Raw genomic sequence first — 18014 nt, 5'->3', positions numbered from 1 at the left:
TATCTCTTGGTGAGATCTAGTCCAAATCTATAAGGGCGAATCTTCTTATGGACTACGATCTATATGGCGCATGATCAGATCTGTGGATCTGAGTGTTTGGGTTGGTTCTGAAGTCCTCTTATCTTCTATATCTGAAGGGACGCAGACTCAGTGAAGGGAAAGTGCGCCGGGACGCAGTACAGTAAAGACTCAGGTGCGTCTCTGAGGCAAAGGATGCAGCGCGATAGTGTTTCTGGGTGCGTCGGTCGCAGAAAAGCAAAAGGGAACAGTGCGTCTGCACGCAGAACAACATAAGGTATACTGCGTCCAGTCGCAGGCCACAGAAAGAAAATATGTGTCCCTGTCTTAAGATGATCTGTTGACTGTATATTTCTGTTCATAAGGTGTTCTGGGTTGTTTATGTAATTACTGATCTGATATCTGTAGTAGACTGTATCTGTTGTATACTTGTTGATCATCTGATTCTTCATGAAAAGAAGTAGGGGGTTGTAGCTCCCTTCCAGGAGAGACTGGAAAACGAGAGAGAGTTGTAGCTCTATGCAGGTTGCAGCCTGCGTGCTGGTAAAGGACTGCACCAGTACAAAATCATTGTAAAAAGAATTTCTTGAAAGAAGATAGAGACATATTGCAGCAGGTGGTTTTTCTCCCGCATTGGGTTTCCACCTTACATCTTGTGTTCTTTGGTGTGACTGTCTATTTTCTTTATTCATGCTCATTGTTTTATGGTACTGATATGCAAGAATATTTCAAAAGATCAAATAAGGAAGATTTGGTAAATTGCTAGATAATACTGATTCACCCCCCTCTCAGTATTATTTCCAACAATTGGTATCAGAGCAAGGTCCTTCAGAAAAGCTTGATCGCTTGAAGGTAGATCGTTCATCATGAGCAACTACGAGAAAGAAGCATCAATCAGGCCACCCGTCTTCGATGGGACAAACTTCAATTATTGGAAGGTAAGAGTTACTGCATATCTTCAATCTCTTGGTACAGAAGTTTGGAACATTGTAGAATCAGGTTATGCCTTTCCTTCAGCTACTCCTACAGATCCAGCTGAGAAAAAGCAGTATGAAACAAATGCAAAAGCAGTCAGTACTCTATTAGGAAGTATATCTCAAACAGAGTTCATGAAGGTCATGCACTTCAAATCAGCAAAAGAGATATGGGACAAAATGATCACTAGCTATGAAGGAGATGAACAGGTAAAAGAAGCTAAACTTCAAACTCTCAGGATTCAATATGAGACTCTCAAGATGTATAATGATGAAAGTGTGGCTAATTATTTTCTTCGGGTAGATGAGATTGTTAATTGTATGAAAAATTTGGGTGAAGAAATAAAAGAGACTATAGTAGTTCAAAAGATTCTAAGATCTTTATCCCCCAAGTTTGAATCTAAAGTATCTGCAGTAGAAGAAAAGGAAAATCTCCGTGTTCTCACTATGTCTCAGCTGCATGGAATTCTAACTGCTTATGAAATGAGAAAGGGGGGTCCATCAGACAGAAGGGAAGCTGCTTTTAAAGCATCAGGCAAAGAAGATCACTATGAAGCAAGTCATGTTCCAGAAGAAGAGGATGAAGAATCAAATTTTGTCAGAAATCTTCAAAGGGGTTCTGGAAGGTTCAGAGGTAAGCTACCTTTCAAATGTTTTGCTTGTGGAAGAGTAGGTCATTATGCTGCAAAATGCTCTTATAAGGATAAAGGAAAGGAACCAGTTAGATGGAACAAGAAACAGAGTGCAAATAAGAAAAGCTACTACACCCATGAAGATAGTGATGGCTTATCAAACAGTGATGAAGATGAACAAGGTAACAAATATAGATTGTTAATGGCATTTGAAGATGATGATTATGAGGATGCTGTTGATGTGGATAACCTTTATGATGAAATTACTAGACTCAAGAGATGTATAGAAGAAAAGAACATGATTATTGATACTCTACAATTTCAAATTGATGAAAAGGAAAAACATCTTGAAAAATTAGAAGGTGAAATTGTTGGTCTTAGAAAAGAAATTGAGAAAACAAAAACTATTAATCTCAAGTTTGTCAAAGGATCTGAAACTTTGAATGAGATTATCAGTGTGCAGCGGTCTCCACTAAATAAGACAGGTCTGGGCTATAATGGAGAAACTTCTCAAGCATCCACTTCAAAAAGTTATCTTGATGCAGCAAGAAGAAATGAGCAAGAGCACAAGGAAGATCATCAGGTAAAGCAGGGACAAACGTCAAACAGAAACTATCAGGGGCAATCCAGCTTAAGGGTGAACAAAAGCCACAACCAGCCACAGGTAAAATCTTCCCAATTTGGTTCAAGAATAGATGAAAATAGAAATTACAATCAGTTGGCTGGTAGATTCAATAATCGCAGAAACTTCTTCAATGGACAATGCTTTTCTTGCCATAACTTTGGTCACAAAGCAGCTCAATGTGTTGCGTATAAAACAATCATGACTAGGGAAGCTCAAAAACAAAGAAGTATGACAGGGATTACAAAAAGGACCTATAACAATTTTTCAGCTCTTGAAAATGAAGTTGAATGCTCTATTTGCAATAATTTTGGACATGAAGATTTTGAATGCAGAAGCAGGTTTCCGGAAAGAAAGGTACAAGAACAAAAAAGGGAACAAACCTCAGGCACCAAAACATGGAAAATAAAGGAACCTCAAACAGAAAGATGTGGGATAGCATTCTATGCAGAAGGACAAGAAAATCTATGGTACATTGACAGTGGATGTTCAAAGCATATGACAGGTGATAAAGAAAAACTTGAATCTTATTCTAATTTAGAAAAGGGAAAGAAAGTCTCTTTTGGAAATGATACTCCTGCAACTATAAAAGGAAAAGGTATTGCTCCTTTAAAAGAAGATGTTAAGGCTGGAAATGTTTTGTTTGTTGATGGACTAAAGCATAATCTTCTAAGTGTAAGCCAGATGTGTGATCAAAGAACCGAGGTTATATTCAGATCAAATGGATGTCTTGTTCGTGATCTTGATACAGGTAAAACAGTTCTCAAAGGAAAAAGAACTCCAAATAATCTATACATATTTGATGAAGGACAACAACAATGCTATCTAAGCAAGGATGAAGAGCACTGGTTATGGCATCGAAGGTTGGGACATCTAAGCTTCTCACAAATAAGGAAAGCTTGCAAATATCAGGCAGTTCGCGATCTTCCAGATATCAAAATTCCTGACAACACCATATGCAGATCATGTCAGTTTGGAAAACAGACCAGAACTAACTTTCCAGAGAAAGAAGGATCAGCCAGCATGCCTCTTGAGCTAGTACATACAGATGTATGTGGACCATTCAGAAAAAGAACACCTAGAGGAGAGGAATACTTGATATTATTTATTGACGATTTCTCCAGGTTTGTTTGGTTAGGACTTATGAAGCACAAAGATGAAGCTTTCGAAAAATTCAAATCCTTCAAAGCTTTGGTTGAAAATGAATCAGGCCACAAGATTAAGTGCCTCAGATCCGACAGAGGTGGAGAATTTACTTCAAATGAATTTTTCGATTTCTGTGATGAACATGGGATAAGGAGAGAATTTTCTACAGCTAGAACTCCTCAGCAAAATGGAGTAGTGGAAAGAATGAACAGAACAATCCAGCAAATGGCTCGTGCTATGCTTGATGAATCAGGAACTCCTGCAACCTTCTGGGGTGAAGCTGCACATGTGGCAGTTATTATTCTCAACAAGACAAATGTTCGAGTGAACAGCACTCAAACTCCTCATGAGCTCTGGAGTGGTAAAACTCCTTCGGTAAAGCACTTCAAAATCTTTGGGAGCAAATGATATATCAAGAATACTGAGGAGCAGCTTGGCAAACTTGATCCTAGAGCAGATGAAGGAATTCTTCTTGGTTACTCTCCACATAGCAAAGCATACAAATGCTACAATAAAAGACTTGGCATAATTGTTGACAGCATTGATGTAGTGGTTGATGAGAAGGGATACATTCCTAGGCAAATACATCGTGAAGACATTGAAGAAGATGAAAGCTACCCTCAAAGACAAAATGATGAAGAAGAAGAACTGCAAGAACAATCTCAAGAAGGACCTCACGAAGAAGCAGAAGAAAGAACAAGAATAGAAGAAAAGACTCCATCCAGATATGTTCAAAAGAACCATCCAGAATCTCAGATCATGGGACAAAAAGAAGCAGGTATACAAACTAGAAGAACAGTTGCAGAAGCTTCAAGTTATTTGGCATTACTCTCCTCTACTGAACCACAAAATGTGAAAGAGGCATGCAAAGATGAATGTTGGGTGAAAGCAATGGATGAAGAACTTGAGCAAATCGAAAAGAACAACACTTGGGAGCTGGTTCCTAGACCAAAGGATAAGAATGTTATCGGAACAAAATGGGTTTTCAAAAATAAATTGAATGAAAATGGAGAAGTAATTAGAAACAAAGCCAGACTTGTTTGTAAAGGGTATGCACAGCAAGAAGGAATAGACTTTGAAGAAACTTTTGCTCCTGTTGCAAGACTTGAGGCCATCCGAATGTTTCTTGCTCTCTCAAGTTGTCAGAACTTCAAAGTATTTCAAATGGATGTGAAATCAGCCTTTCTGAATGGAGACTTGGATGAAGAAGTGTACATTGAACAGCCAGATGGTTTCATTCTTGGAAACGATCCAAATCTTGTATGCCGATTAAAAAAGGCTCTCTATGGTCTCAAACAAGCTCCAAGGGCTTGGTACTACCGGTTGGACAAATATCTTCATCAACAAGGTTTTTCAAAAGGTTCAGCAAATAGCAATCTTTATATAAAAGTTGAAAATGACAAATTACTAATACTTGTTGTGTATGTAGATGACATTATTTTTGGCAGTAATGAAGAAGCTATGAGTCAAAGCTTTGCCTCGGTCATGCAGAAAGAATTTGAGATGTCCTTGCTAGGAGAACTGACATACTTCCTTGGTTTGCAAATCCAACAAAAGAAAGGAGGAATCTTTTTATCTCAAACCAAGTATCTCAAGCAGATTTTGAAGAAATATGGCATGGAAGATGCAAAACCAGTATGTACACCCATGGTCACAGGATGTAGTCTCAGTGCAAATGATGAATCTGCAGCAGTACATCAACCAACCTACAGATCTATGATTGGAAGTTTACTATATTTGACAGGTACCCGACCAGACATCATGCATGCAGTTGGAATAGTTGGAAGGTTTCAGGCAAATCCAAAGGAGACTCATCTTCAAGCAGTGAAGAGAATCTTCAAATATCTTCAAGGGACTCAAAATTATGGCCTATGGTATCCTAGAGATACAGATCTCACTCTTCATGCTTATACAGATGCAGATTGGGCCGGAAGCGTGGATGACAGGAAAAGCACAAGTGGTGGTGCATTCTTTATGGGTCCCAGACTGGTATCTTGGTTCAGCAAGAAACAGAGTTCAATTGCCTTGTCTACAGCTGAAGCGGAATATGTTGCTGCTGCATCTTGATGCACCCAACTTCTTTGGATGATGCAGACTTTGCAGGATTATCAAATCACTTGTACACCTCCTATTCCTATCTTATGTGACAACACAAGTGCAATCAGCATCTCAAAGAATCCGGTTATGCATTCAAAAACCAAGCACATACCAATCAAGTACCATTTTCTCCGGGAACAAGTACTTGAACAGAAGGTCAAGTTGGAGTATGTTCCTTCTAAGGAACAAGTTGCTGATATTTTCACCAAACCGTTGCCCAGGGACACTTTTGAATACCTCAGGCAAAAGCTGGGGGTTGTTGATGCATCATCTCACTATTGATCCTCTTCCTATTGATGGTATAAGCTCAGGGGGAGCACATAATGCATTGTTGGCATTATGGAGAAGGAGATCTTGGAAATAGCTGCAATATGTCTCTGTCTCCTTCATGATGGATTTCTGGTTACAGATCTGGAGAAGCATGAGCTTAGGGGGAGCATACCAAAGGGGGAGCATACCCTTTGCCCTTGATGTCAAAGGGGGAGAATGATGAAGCTGAAGATTATGTGGTTGCCATCAAGTCCAAAGGGGGAGCTTGTTGGCATTATGATTCAGGTGTTGTCCTTGATGGCAAACTCTTTCAGGTGATAAATCAAGAAGGACGCAGAAAATATGTTCAGAAAGTGCGTCCCCACAGGTAGACCATGCAGAAACCGCGTCCAGGGACGCAGGCCAGCCGTTCAGGAGGTGCGTCCGCCCTGTGCACTCATTTCAAGGCAGAGAAAAGCACGTGGGGGTTTCTTGTGTGGTATCTAGCCGACGGTTTTGTGTTTCTATGGTGTCAGCTCGTGGTATTGTTCCTCGCTTTGAGGAGATGCTTGCCTATATAAAGCAAAGGAGTTCATTTGGATTAGGCATCATCTTGGTTGAATATCTCTTGGTGAGATCTAGTCCAAATCTATAAGGGCGAATCTTCTTATGGACTACGATCTATATGGCGCATGATCAGATCTGTGGATCTGAGTGTTTGGGTTGGTTCTGAAGTCCTCTTATCTTCTATATCTGAAGGGACGCAGACTCAGTGAAGGGAAAGTGCGCCGGGACGCAGTACAGTAAAGACTCAGGTGCGTCTCTGAGGCAAAGGACGCGGCGCGATAGTGTTTCTGGGTGCGTCGGTCGCAGAAAAGCAAAAGGGAACAGTGCGTCTGCACGCAGAACAACATAAGGTATACTGCGTCCAGTCGCAGGCCACAGAAAGAAAATATGCGTCCCTGTCTTAAGATGATCTGTTGACTGTATATTTCTGTTCATAAGGTGTTCTGGGTTGTTTATGTAATTACTGATCTGATATCTGTAGTAGACTGTATCTGTTGTATACTTGTTGATCATCTGATTCTTCATGAAAAGAAGTAGGGGGTTGTAGCTCCCTTCCAGGAGAGACTGGAAAACGAGAGAGAGTTGTAGCTCTCTGCAGGTTGCAGCCTGCGTGCTGGTAAAGGACTGCACCAGTACAAAATCATTGTAAAAAGAATTTCTTGAAAGAAGATAGAGACATATTGCAGCAGGTGGTTTTTCTCCCGCATTGGGTTTCCACCTTACATCTTGTGTTCTTTGGTGTGACTGTCTATTTTCTTTATTCATGCTCATTGTTTTATGGTACTGATATGCAAGAATATTTCAAAAGATCAAATAAGGAAGATTTGGTAAATTGCTAGATAATACTGATTCACCCCCCTCTCAGTATTATTTCCAACACATTATTGTTCTTTACAGAATGCTATTGCTGTTCAATTACAGAGTAACTGGGCTGTAACATTCTTAAGTTGGTATTATTGTATTCATCTATGGTTTATACTTAACTACGATTGTTGTTCTACTGATATTGTTGTTCCATTACGAATTACAATCGTTATTCTTTATAACTAAGGTAGATATTTGTAGTACCGAAATCAAATTACTGTTTTTCTCGATACTAAGGTGTGCCGTGTGTGTTATTTATCTTAGTTTATTGTGCATTTACATTCGGTTCCAAGTGTTGTTCTATATTTCATTACTAATCAGTTGTCGTTCTATTCCGTGTGATGTCTGATTTATTCCTAGAGTAAAGATTTCTATCTGATTCCTGTAGGATACGATTGTTGCACTTATTCTTGTAGATTAAAGTGTTGTTGTTTATAAGAATCAGTTGTTGTTCCATTTCCTATTATTTGCGTTCTCATTGCTTTGGTGTGCAGAACGATCTGAAACTGTAGTGGACGTTGACATTTGTTGTCTAGTTCCCAGATTGATGATCTGTTCCCTGTTTATCTTCAGTTACATCAGTTTCTAGAGGGATGAGTTACTGTTACTGGACCCCTGACTGATAAATTGCTTAGTTTTCTGAATGCATGATTTAGGTTTTAAAGTGCTTTGCTGTAAGTAGATCTTGTTTTAAGCATCCGTTTACTCTTGTATTATGAGCACTATACTACTAGAATTACTCTGGCAAATGACAGACTCAAATTGAGTACACTCTTTGAAAGAACAAATCGTTCCTAGATTGACAAGTTAATGTGAGGTAATTAGAGGTGAAAAAGACCCTTTATACAGCTCGACATCTGGTCAGTGGAATCAGGGAGAGAGAAAAATATCGGGCCACTTCATCATCATACCCTCTTAATTTTTCAAAATACCCCATCCAATTATGCCTTCTAAAGCTTTCTAACACCTGAGGGTGTTGGTGGATTCTCACAATGTTAATGCGCTCCCTTCTATTAAATCCCCCTGTCATTTTGGTTGGTGAATTTTGAGGAGTTGAGATGGTTGATACAATTTTTGAATGCAGAGGTAAATAACTGAAATAACTGTGGAGACAATTCCCTTACACAGCTGCCAAATTCACTCAATACTTCGGTATTTTATGTTTAATTCACTGTGAAAAAGGGAAGTAATTATAGAGCCTACCTCCTCATAGTGTTTGTTACAACCAACCCCTGTGTTTTCCCCTCTTAAACTCCTCTCAGCCAATCCTGTAGACTTTCTGCCTGTATCCTGTAGGATTCCTATGCAAACCTATAGGATTTCCTATGTAATCCTGTAGTAATTCCTATGCAGGAGAAAGGTGGAATTTTCTCTTCTTTAGGTTACCTAGGTATGAGAGCAACTTTTCTAGAGTGAGCCTCGAGGAGATGAATGCATGAGTGCATGGGGACTAATAATTATTTCTTCTTATGGCCGAGTTATGTGAGGTGGTGTGCTGGTAGTAGAGGTACGTTTTCTATTTTTACTACCACCTTGTCATTCCCTCTCCTCGTAATCAACTCCTAGTTTATGCCTCCATACACTTAACTGAATTTTTCCCTCTACTCTCTTTCTTTGACTTGACTATTGCCACGTGTGGGAGGACCAATTGTTTTGTCTTCGTCGACTGAACGAAGGTTGGCAAGTTAACTAGCCACCTTTCACTTATAAACCAACTTTCTCATAACCTTTACATCTTTTGACTACATTATGCAAATGAAAGAGTGAAGTGAGATACTTATCTGTGGTGCTAATACCTTGTAGTAGTTGTTGAAGACCTGAGGCGCTTGTTGTGTGTTGGCTGCATTCTACTTTTCCTTCATTTTTAATTGCTCTCTGATGATTCCTTTGATGTGCAGGTACCTGGTGTTGAAGATGATGGTGTTTTTGCTACATCTTCTACCCTTGGATCTTCATGTTGGAAGCTTGCTGCTACTCATAATTTTTATTCTATGGGATAGCTTGCTACAGGATTTCCTATAGGATGTCCTGTAGCTACTTCTCCCTCAGAATTTCTAATCATTTCTTCTGCTAGAATTTTGAGGATGATGACATGGATTGAGAGGAATACTAGGAGTGTGGAAGATGAGAAATACTCAGGTGTTGTTCCCTTCTGCCCTCTTGTTTCATTTTTATTTTTATTTTTCTGTGTGTTTCTCTTCAGGACTGTGAAAAGTTTTTTGGAAACTGATTTTTTTATGATGAATGCAGGGGAGATCAAGGTGGAGAAAGGTAATGAAGTGGTGATGTAGGGATTTTATTCTTTTTTTGACATAGCAGTTCATTTTCTCGCCTTAGGGTCACTTCCTGTAGGATTCCTAAGCCACTGTAATTCCTACAGAAAACACAGTCCCCTTGTAAACTAACACAAAGGAGTGAAAAGAATGAAAGAAATGTTGGAGTGATGAATCATGATGGGTGGAAAAATAAAAATGCAAGTGAAATAGGTCCCTTGTTTATCCTCCTTTGTTCTCTGATTATCCTCCTACTGACCTGCAAACAGAAATTTTCATGATTTTTTTTCTTTTTTAAACAACTAGTCTACCTCTAAGAGGTTTTCATCCTAGTTGTTTTCCCTAGGCGCCCCAAGAGAGGTTTTCACCCAAAGATATTTTCATTTTCTCCTTTTTTCTTTTTTTCGACACTAATGGGCTACCCCAAGAGGTTTTCAACCCAATAGTGGGACTCAGGCACCTTATGGAGGTTTTCACCTGAGTCCTTATTTTTCTTTTTTTCTTTTCTCTCAATGATTTGATGAGGCAGGAGCTGAAACTTGCTCCACCACCATCACTGTTTTATTGATACCATCAAGGAACTCTTTCTTTGACAACGACCTCTTGTAAACTTTCAGTCTATGCCCATTAACAAGTAAAGGAATGGCCTCTGCATCTATGGTTCTGATATGCACTGAACCATTATCATGACATTTCTCTATAACATAAGGACCTAACCATCTTGTCCTTAAATTTCCCTTAAAGTCTTTATATCTGGAATCATATAACAAGGCCCAATCGCCTTCTTGAAATTGCCTATCCTTGATGTTCTTATCATGCCATGTCTTCCTTTGAAGTTGGGTTACCTCTGTGTGTAGGAAGGCTTGCATTTTGAGCTCATCTAGACCATTTAACTAAAGCAATTTCTCTTGTTGTGCATTGCTGAGATCTAGATCTAGTTGGACTGCCATCCTTAATGTGTTAGAATCAAACTCAATGGACAACAAGGCCTTTTTCCCATAGACTAGCTCATAGGGTGTGAATCTAGTGGTAGTCTTCCAAGTGGTATTATAGGCCTAGGTGGCCTCAACTAGTCTATCTGCCCAATCTTTCCTACTGATGCTAACCACTTTGGTCAAGATGCTCTCCAGTGCTCTGTTGGTCACCTCCACTTGCCTATTAGCTTGTGGGCGATAGGGAGTGGAGGTCCTATGCTTGATCTTGTGCTGGCTGAGCAACTCTTCGATCATGTTGGAGGTAAACTAGCTGCCTTGATCAGTGACCAGCTCTCTAGTGTACCCAAATTTTTAAAATACACTCTCCCTTAAGAACTCAGCTACCTTCTCCTCTATTACTACCTTAATTTCCTTGGTTTTAGCCCACGTAGTCAAATAGTCACTTCAAACAATGATGTATTTTTTCTGCTTTGAAGGAGGGTCAATAGGTCCATTCAAGTCCATGCACCACTTGTCAAATGGCTTGAAAGTCACTTGAGGCTGCAGAGGCATTTCATCCCTTAGATTAGGCTTCCCCATCCTTTGGCACCAATCACACTGACTAGTATATCTTTTCACATCCTGATGACAAGTGGGCCAATAATAGCCTACTTGTAACAATTTGAATGTTGTCCGCTTTGTTGCAAAGTGACCTCCACAAGGCCCATCATGACAGGTCAGAAGGATGTCAAAGACTCCCTCCTCCCTGACACACCTTCTCAAGGTTTGATCTAGGCCAAGTTTGAAGAGATTGCCCCTAATCCAAGTGAAGGGGGTGCTCTTCCTTATAATCTTTCTATTCTCTTTGGAGGACAAGTTCGGTGGGAACCTTGCAGATACAAATAGTTTTCTATGTCAACAAACCATGGAGAGAGAACTGAAATGGCGAACAAGTTCTCATCTGGTAACTGGACATCAACCATTCCCTCCTCACCTGCAGGCATAGTTAATCTAGACAAAACATTTGCAACAACATTTTCCTTTCCGGGCTTATCAACAATAGTTAGATCAAACTATTGTAATAAAAGTAACCATCCTATAATATGATCATGCACATTGGATTTATTCATTAAATATTTTATTGGAGCATGGTCAGTATGGACAAATTTTTGATATCCTGTAATGTAATGTCTAAATTTGTCCAATGAATGCATAACAACCAAGAGCTCCTTTTTGGTCACTGTGATCCAGGTGGCTCCAGACACATGCAGAAGTCCAAGAGGGCTCAGGAAGGGTCAAAAATAAAAGTGCTTGGATTATGCTCAAACTAGGTTCATGTTGAATATCTCGTCGTTGTGATCGCGGTGGTGTGAATGGTTCGTCAAACCAAGTCCGTATGCGAAAGTTAGGAGTAGTCAAAGTTCAGGGTTGACTTGGGTGACTAGGCAGGCTTAAGGAGGAAGTAATTTGGACAAAATTTGACCACCGAATTTCGGCTAACCTAGGCCAGATTGTAGGAGAATTTGTGGCCTATTTAATTTGTCTCCTTCCACCTATTTTTTTATTTTTCAAAATTAACCATGTCGTTATTAAAAACAAAAAAAATATAATTTTCGGGGTGGTGGGCCACCAACCCCACCACCCCCCCCCGAAAAAAAAAAGCCAACGTATAAATTAATTATGGGCCGACGGTCCATGACCCCCACTGGTCCTCCCTCAACTACTAAATTATTAATTATGGGTGGGCTGCCATGAACCCACCACCCCAGAAGCCCTCACACTAAACATCAACATTCAAAAATGGTGGGGGGTGCGGGCTGTCAACCCTGCCACCCCTCCACCTCACCATATGAAATGGAACCAAGTAAGAAATGGGTAGAGAAGGCCACCGAAAGAAGCAGACCTGCCCCCAAATAAATTGTGCATTAGTATTACATGTTAAAATGGGGAGGGGTGGGAGTTGATCCCCCGACCCCTCCTCAACAACTTTCCAACATTGCCACTATGCCAAAACTAACTTGTTGTTTAATCTCCCAATGAAACCTATAATTAAACCTTTTTGCACAGTGCGCCATAGAGGAGGAGCATGCACGCAGTTTGAGGTAGGAGCAGGCACATATTTCTATGTAGGTGGAACCCTGAGCAGTCCAGAGAGGGGGCCAGAACCATGATCTGAGCAATTTCTCCAAGGGGTAAGATTTTCATTTTGTAAATTTTCAACAAATTTTATATTGTTTCAACATTTCTTGATGCCACAAACTCAATGGTGTTGTCCGTTTCTCCATCAGAGGTCTACAATTTTCGGGCCTCTTCAATTTTGGAGGTATAAGGGTGTCATTCTGATTTTGATGTATTTTCATTATTCTGCAATCTAATGAAAATAGGGCCTCCCCACTAATTCAAGTAGGGCCCAGAGACATAGTCCCTCCTGGACGAACTCCAATATCAATAGTCCCTCCTGGACGAACTCCAATATCAATCCTGTGTCTTCTATGCGTGACTTTCTATTCTTCTCTTCCTCTTCTTTTATACATTTGTAATTTCATGGTTAAATGAAAGCTTAATATGTAATTTTTTAATGCATCACAAGGAAAAGTTTTTTGGGATCACATTGTGTAGTTCAGTTCAGCCTTTGACATATTCTTACTGATAAAGTAAATGGCATAAGGAAATTTTTCATCTATCTGACCTAGGGCTACTCCTATGGCTTTGTGTGAGGCATGAGCATGAGTTTGAAAAGGAAGGACCCAATTTGGGCCTCGGAGAATTGGTGCAGTGGCTAACTTGTTCTTTAGGATGTCCAAGCCCTCTTGACAACTTTTTGACCATATAAACTCACAGTCTTTGGCCAACAACCCAAATAAAGAAGAGGCTGACTTGATGAAGTCCTTTATGAACCTTCAGTAATATCCAGCTAAACCTAGGAAACTTCTGACATCTCTCTGCTTTTGAGGAGGTGGGACCCTTTAGATGATAGCTATTTTTTTTGGGTCCACTTGCAGTCCTTGTTGAGATATTGGATGATCCAGCACGGTCCCTGTAGTCATTAATAATTCAAATTTTTTGGGACTGTGAGACGGGTTCATTTTAATGCATTTGTGCAGTACCTTACCTAAGTTGGACAAAGCCTCCTCGAAATCACCCCCATAAGGTGTGAAATCATCCATATAGATTTCTATCGCATCATGGACTAACTCAGAGAAAATACTCAGGACTACTCTTTGAAAAGTGGTAGGAGGATTGCATAGGCCAAAAGGAAGGACCCTATAGGAAAAAGTGCCCCAAGTACAAGTGAAAGTGGTTTTATCCTAGTCCTGCGGGAAGATCTGGATCTGATTGTACCCGCTTAATCCATCTAGGAAAGAGAAAATCTCTTTCCCTGCCAAGCCATCTAGCACTTGGTCGATGAGAAGTAGAGGGAAATGGTCCTTCTTTGTGGCTTTGTTCAATTCCTTGTAATTGACACAAATCCTCCACTTACCATTTTTCTTGTGAACTAACACCAAAGGAGAGACCCACTCACTGTTAGAGATAGGATAAATGAATACTCAATCTAGAAATTTTTGCAGTTCTTCTTTGACTATATCTTTAAGAGTTGGATTCATCCTCCTTTGGGGTTGTCGGACTGGCTTGCAACCTTCTTTGATGTAAATGTGGTGAGTACACACTGAGGGGTGTACTCCCTTCATTTCTTTGTAACTCCAAGCGAATGCATCTAGATGTTCCTTTAGCATGTTACACAAATTCTCCTCTTGGAGAATAGAAAGAGATGGATTGATTTTCAAAGTTCTCTTAGGGCTAAATTCTATGGTTTTAACACGAAGAGGGTTGGAATCGGCCAAGTACAGATCAATTGGATGGTTGTTCTAGGTTTCCTTTACTACTTCTTCTAGGTACAATGTACTGGGAGTTGGAATTTAGAGTAGGTGTTCAATCAAATCATCTTCATCCTGTTGTCCTCCTCCCATGGTTGTTTCTAAGATATATATTTGGTAGAACAAACGTCATCTTCTTCCTCCTCTTCTGGCCATAAAGGTAAATTATGTTATGGCTAAGTAGGAGGGTATAGGACTAACTGCTTGGACACATGCCCATTCTTGATGGTCATTTTCCCAGCTCTGCAGTTGATGTAAGCATTGGCAGTGGCCAACCGGGGCCTCCCAAGGATGCGAGGGTAACCAGTAAGCTTAGCCTTGGGTTGGAGAACTAGGAAATCTATAGGGTACTCCCAAGAGTCAATGGAGACCATCACATCCTCCACGATCCCCTCAGGGGTCACTATGGAGTGGTCTGCAAGTTGCAAGATTGTTGTGGTCTTTCTCAATTAACCTTGGAGGTTGATCTTGAGCATGGTGTACTTGGTCATGACATTAATGGCAACCCCAAGATCGATCAATGTGTGTGGGACAATGGTGCCATTGATGTGCACATCTACTACAGGGCTTTCGGGGTCCAAATACTTTGGACAGATTACCTGCCCCAACATTAAGTCAGACAATTGTCCAATGACATTAATGGTAGGGGCATCTCTTTTTTGCCTCCCTGGATGCTTGAAGCACTTCTCTTTAATCAACTTGTTGTAAATAGGTTAGGGAAAATTTTAAGAACCCCCCCAAATTTATATGTATAATAAATGGGCGAATCTCCGTGGTATATAGGAAAAATGGAAGGTGATTTTATCAATAATATAATATGTATATATAGTTTTTTGGTGAATCTCTCACCAGGCATGGCGAATATTTTATTCAATTATAAAATATTGTAAGATCTTAGCATTGTGAACTCTTAGAGAATTTTTTGAAAAAGTATAAAACCATATATGACAAGAGCCACATGGTGGAAATATCACTTTTTTTTTTCACATTTCCACGACATGGAACTTGTTTATAAAATTATAAAAAATCCAACCAAGTCCCTTATAATATGTAGGTAAGCTTATAACAGAGTCTGATACCTGTACTATGCTTGTCTTCATTCAAGTGTCATAGCTGCTATACTTAACACTGTGAATCACAACTCTCTCAGAACTCAACTCTATAGTGTAATTAAAGCCTTTGGAAATTGAATCTGACAACTCTATAAAAAGGATTAGTGAAATATAAGCTTTTGTGAATGAGCCCACTAACTATCACTGCTAAACAATCAATCTAGACTATGAAGTATTCCATATTGATCACAATCGTGCTCACGATCAAGGGAGTGCGATCACCTGGCCTGACATAATGGCCATCATAGCTTCCAATAATCAACAACCACCTTGCAAGGACATCCTAGCTAATGTCTCATGAATTTTAATCATCAATCTTAACTGATATAAATCTTATAAAGATAATATTAGAATCCTCTCCAGATTCACTATTAATACAAGGGTAAAGGAAATTTTCTAGCTCAAGGCACTGGCCAATACCAACTTTGGTATTTGTGACCCCTTTGTGGGGATGCACCTACCCTGCCCTGTTGGGTTTCTGCCTTGTAACATAGTTCAAGGATCACAAGACTTTCCAATCTTCCTACTCCATTAGACACACTTTATACGCTATACATAGTGAATGGAAAAGAAGCATTATAGAACACACAATTTGACAGAAGGAAGAAAAATCTTAGCTAGTTCAATATCAAAATCTTAACCACTAATTAATAAAGAATAACAAGTAGTGTAATGAATTATTCTTAGTTATTTATTTACAAGCTGTAAAGAATGTAGTGGAATGGAAAATATTACTTAGGCAACCCTTCAATATTTTCTACTAATATGTCTGTGCATGTACATATTAAATTAAGAGCATTGTTGAATACAAAGTTTCATTTTCTCTTGCCTCCATTTTGACAAATCAGTGTGAAATCAGTGCCACTTTGAATCTCCTTTCCTGTGTGGATGTTTTGACAAATCAATGTGAAATCAAAGTCACTTTGAATTTCCTTTCCTGCGAGGGATCACATCCATAGTTGATTAGTAAAAGATAATCTACTATATATTATGTTCAAGAAAATGACTGCAATATATAGTGGAAATGAGACCTCAATTCTTATTTTGAATTTGAATATCTCAGGACAACATAAGAGATAAAAATGCATATGGCCTTAGTAGCTAGAAACCAATCACTCCATCATTACAAGACCACCTAGATTTCGGAACTTAATTGAAATAATGGCACTAGTTGAAGTGCTTATTTGCATTAACACCATGGAAAAGCAACAACAATGTTTCAAAGCACACTTACTGGAAAAGTTGTAACATTCCAAGAATATTTAATGATAGCATCTGAACCTCATAGCTATGGTGGGGAAACTAGGGAACCCAAATCTTGGAAGATATCTCATACCAAATCTGAGAAAAAAATAAAAAAGGGAAAAAATCAAAATCTATAAATCAAGCAATGAATTGTTTACAAATCAAATACAATTCCTTTAACTAACAGTTAAATTGTGGTGATATATTTAAATATTTAGTAAGAGGGGAACTACAAACCATGGAATATTACCTTTTTCATTACTGTCATCCCTAAGTGACTGAGATTACAAATCAATACTTATGGAAAGATTGTAAGAAATTCTGTGAAATAGTAAAGCATAACCTCTATTTTCAAGCAACAAAATCAAGACATTGTTACATCAAGAGCCATAATTGATACATAATCAATGAATCAAGTCCTTGTATGGCACAAGCTTGTTTCACAACCTCTATTTTCTCAATAACAAAATCAAGACATTGTATGTGGTTATTGCCAAAAGGAAACTACATTCTAATTTGGAAGAGGATCTTACCCAAAGACATGGATTTATTCAAAGCTACAAAGCCTAATGGGTTACTGAAAAATAAGTTGGAATATGGGATCATGATACTTAAATTGAAAAAATATGCTTTCCTTTTAGAAACATTACAGTTATACAATGTTTTTTGAAAGAATTAGAATTTGAAATTGGGCCTTTCTATCAAGACAAAATTTCATTAACAGAATGTACTTTCCTACCTGAAACGTTGTAGATATCCAAGAAAAACTTGAAAAGCATAAGAGAACTTAGCATACTGTACTTTCTTTCCTTCCTTAACATTCTTAAAGAGTTGAGGTTCCCCAAGTCATCAGGTAACTTTCGAAGGAAATGACAGTTAGTAATAGTCCAATTCACAACTGAAGATGTGTCACAAATATGAGGGGGCATCTCCTCCAAATCACAAAAGTGCTCCAGGTTAAAATCTAGCATTATTGGAAGCTTAATGCTCGATTGAGTGTTATTGAACCCAGACATTTTTCCAATCTTCACTAAAATCTTAAAGATAGCTTCTCTAAGTTCTACATGACTTTACTATGCTCTTGAAGTGGGGGCACATGCAGCCTCTCCAAGTGAATAGTCTTAAACTAAGTGAGGATAGGGCTGATAGATCATTCGGTGTGGATCTCTTTAACCCATAATTGAATACTATGTCTCTCTTGAACCCATAATTGAATACTATTAGGACTTTCAAATTTTTCATGGAACTCAAAAATGTTGAAAGAAAGTATTTGTTTCCAGAAAAGAGTAAAACTAAAGCCTCTGCTTAAGGACAATTGATGTCACACCACTAATACTTCTCCATGGACTCTATATAGGTAAACCACAAATGCAAAATTCCATTAGAATATTGTGTTTATTGAATACACAAATGAAATCATTGCATT

Source organism: Pinus tabuliformis, chromosome 8 (genome assembly GCF_031772625.1).
Source record: "Pinus tabuliformis cultivar Carrire ecotype Pingquan chromosome 8, CPIR1, whole genome shotgun sequence".
Taxonomy (NCBI): Eukaryota; Viridiplantae; Streptophyta; class Pinopsida; order Pinales; family Pinaceae; genus Pinus; species Pinus tabuliformis.
Note: the sequence above shows the minus strand (reverse complement) of the source record.